Below are 4,113 nucleotides of genomic sequence, written 5' to 3'. Positions count from 1 at the left end.
CTCATCTCACAAACTAGTAAAATAATGCTCAAAATCCTTCAAGCCAGGCTTCAACAGTATATGAATCTTGAACTTCCAGATATTCAAGCTGGATTTAGAAAAGGCAGAGGAACCAGAGATCAAATTGCCAATATTCGTTGGATCATCAAAAAAGCAAGAGAGTTCCAGAAAAACATGTACTTGTGCTTTATTGACTATGCCAAAGCCTTTGACTGTGTGGATCACAAAAAACTGTGGAAAATTCTTAAAGAGATAGGAATACCAGACCACCTGACCTGCCTCTTGAGAAATCTGTATGCAGATCAGGAAGCAACAGTTAGAACTGGACATGGAACAACAGACTAGTTCCAAATATGAAAAGGAGTACCTCAAGGTTGTATATCGTCTGCCTGTTTATTTAACTTCTATGCAGAGTACATCATGAGAGACACTGGAATCAAGATTGTTTGGATAAATATCAATAACCTCAGATAGGCAGATGACACGACACTAACAGCAGAAAGTGAAGAAGAACTAAGGAGCCTCTTGATGAAAGTGAGGAGGAGAGTGAAAAAGTTGGCTTAAAGCTCAACATTCAGAAAACTAAGATCATGGCATCCAGTCCCATCACTTGATGTCAAATACATGGGGAATCAGTGGAAACAGTGACAGACTATTTTTTTTGGGCTCCAAAATCACTGAAGATGATGACTGCAGCCATGAAATTAAATGATGCTTGCTCCTTGGAGGAAAAATTATTACCAAACTAGACAGCATATTAAATACCGGAGACATTACTTTGCCAACAAAGGTCCACCTTTGACAAGCTATGGTTTTTCCAGTAGTCTTATATAGATGTGAGAGTTGGACTATGAAGAAAGCTGAGTGTCAAAGAATTGATGCTTTTGAATTGTGCTGTTGGAGGAGACTCTTGAGAGTCCCTTGGACAGCAGGAAGATCCAACCAGTTCATCCTAAAGGAAATCAGTCCTGAATATTCATTGGAAGGACTGATGCTAAAGCTGAAACTCCAATATTTTGGCCACCTGATATGAAGAACTGACACATTGGAAAGACTCTGATGCTGGGAAAGATTGAAGGCAGGAGGAGAAGGGGACGACAGAGGATGAGATGGTTAGAAGGCATCACTGACTCAATGTAAATAAGTTTGAGTAAGCCTCGGGTATTGGTGAGGGCTGGTATGCTGCAGTCCATGGGGTTGCAAAGAGTCAGACATAACTGCACGACTGAACTGATATAGATAAAAGCATAGATATGGATGTATAGGTGCTTCCTCAGTGGCTCAGTAGTAAAGACTCCACAGGAGATGTGGTTTCAATTCCTGGGTCAGGAAGATTTCTTGGAGGAGGGCATGGCAACCCAGTCCAGTATTCTTGCCCGGAGAATCCTATGGACAGAGGAACCTGGTGGGCTACAGTCCACAGGGTCGCAAAGAGTTGGACATGACTGAAGCAGCTTAGCACAAACTCACAGACAGATGTATAGATGTAGAAGTGGATATAGATGTAGAGGCTGATTAGATATTTTTAGTCACTTTGAGTCAACTCTTCTATTCATTCTAAGCCAATTCAAATGCATGTCCTTGGTGAAGAACTTCGTTCAACACACAGAGCAGTGTTCTCCCATGTCATTCTACAGAATACTGAGAATATCTGTGCTAAGGCACTTCGGACTTTGCATTTACATGTTTAGAGTATAAACTCCTTAAGAGTCAAGACAATGTACCATGGTATATGACACAGTGTAACATAATCAGTAGTAGAAACATTTGTAAAGGTATGCGTCAATTAAAAAAAAGACAATTTATAATAATTATCAAATTAATCTATCAAATGAAGAAAAATAAATTTAGTTTTTAAAACAGCTATCCAAGTATCAGTGGCAAAAACATACTCAAATTAGAGATCTTACAAATAAAAATCCATTTAGAACTCTTTTCATAAATACAAGACTATTAAGTAATACTTAATATAAAAAATAAATGCTGAGATAGGAAACAAGAAATAAATATTTACTTACATGAAAAACACTTGGAACACTCCTCTCGTCTATTTTTAATTTTAACTGGTAAGTATATGAGATATTAAAAAGGTTTATAGTTGAAAATGTGATTTTTGCTAACACCCACATTGCTCTGAGAATTCAACATTAAATTGTTAAATGACTTAAAACTGTTTAATGGCTATTCTATTAAAAGTTTTCAAAATTCTCCTGGTCAAACATGCAGTTATCACCAATAGTATAGACCATTACACATTAAGTGTGCTGATTTCCACTGTAAAACAAAGATACTGTTACCCTTCAGGGCCTGTCACTGTTGGTGGCATCGTCCTAAGGCTCACTATGAGTGTAGAACACCCACTGCTGTCATTTTCCAACAAATATTGTGAATTTTTTCTTGTTTCATATTGTTTTCCACTGAGTTTTGATATAATTTCTTCTTCTGCTGGGTTCTTATCACCATCTCCTCTCTCATTAGCAGAAGCCTGAGCTGACATGATGCCACCTTGTTCAGCCTTCTGGTTTTCCTTGGGACTATCCATCAGAGATTCCTTTCTCTTCAGTATAAGACTGCCAACCTTGGCCAGCTAATAATTAAGTACTGGTTAATGCTGGATGAAAAAATTGCATTATGTTGTAATTGGATACCTGAAGTGATTTATTTTCATCTCATTAGGAATGTCTCTTCACCAATTGCAACTGAAAGCAAGTTCAGTGTATTATTCTCTCCCTTCGTATAGTTTGTGTACCTTCGCAAATGATGTGGCACAGGAAATAATGAGAGGTGTATAAAAGCCGTGTCATGGAGTTATACTATATGATTAATTTTGTCGCTGTATTAAATAGGCCTGGTATCCTTACAAGAAAGATGCTATTTAAGCACAAAATAATGGCGTCGTGTCTGTACTTGCATAGTTTATAAATTATATCTCAAAATTTCACAGATACAAAGCAAGTTTTTACCATTGTCAGCAGCAAAGCCAGAGAGACTTTCCAGAGAGAGCCTTCTCCATTAAGGAAACAATTGCCAGTGGAGTACTAATCCCTTCATTGTTATTAGTTACCTTGAGTGAAGTCTGGTTGTGAGTCAGAAAGAACACAGCCCAATTTCTGGATGCTAGGCTGAAACTGACATGGTGACAGGAAAATATATATTTTTTTAATCTACAAAGAGCACAAATCAGATATAAATAGAATTGATGACAAATACATTTGGATCACTAAAATGTAGTATCTTCTAAACAAACAGAACATGTTGTGAAAACTCTGTATTTTCTTCCACAACTGTGGACTGTCTTGTGCCAATTAGCAGTTTGAATCAAGTATTATCCAGGCAAAACACTAGAATGAGAGAATCTATAGTTATTCACTTTTTGAAGTGTTGACATGGAAGTTTCACTAAAACCTCACTTCATGTATGTATAGTGTTTAGAAAAGTAAGTTCCTAATACATGTCACTTGAATGAATGTCTCTGAGAATAAACAAAAATGCTACAAACTGCCAACCAGTACGTTTAATATGGCATTAATCTTTTTATACACTTGTACTAAAATTATTTTCCATTTACTGCATTTTCTGTACATCAGGTCTGTTCTTTGGATCTGGTACTTGTTAGTGGTGATTTGATTAATCAAAATAGGGTTTGGGTTAGTGAACTGGTTAAGAACATATGGTGGAGGCAGGCTATTTGAGCTTGAGTTTCAGCTAGACTACTAAAATAAAATGGACAGTTCATCTAAAGCATACCTGTTTCAATGCCTTGCGTATAGTTGGTGGTGGTGGAGTCATGTCCAACTCTTGTGACCCCGTGGACTGTAGCCCACCAGGCTCCTCTGTCCATGGGATTCTCTAGGCAAGAATACTGGAGTGGATTGTCATTTCCTTCTCCAGGGAATCTTCCTAACCCAGGAATTGAACCTGGGTCTCCTGCATTGCAGGTAGATTCTTTACCAACTGAGCTACAAAGGAAGACCCAAATGTATATAGTTAGCTCTCAACAAATGTTAATAGCTCTTAATTTAAGTGCAAGATCACCTATTAAAATTTTTGACTACTTTGCTAACTTGTTGTATTGTTTTTATTAGTATGTTGTATGTTAAAGTATATATATAA

The sequence above is a fragment of the Bison bison genome, unplaced genomic scaffold (genome assembly GCF_000754665.1).
Source record: "Bison bison bison isolate TAMUID 2011002044 unplaced genomic scaffold, Bison_UMD1.0 scf7180017864292, whole genome shotgun sequence".
In the NCBI taxonomy this organism is placed as follows: Eukaryota; Metazoa; Chordata; class Mammalia; order Artiodactyla; family Bovidae; genus Bison; species Bison bison.
The sequence above is the reverse complement of the archived record's forward strand: the minus strand, read 5'-3'. Positions refer to the sequence as shown.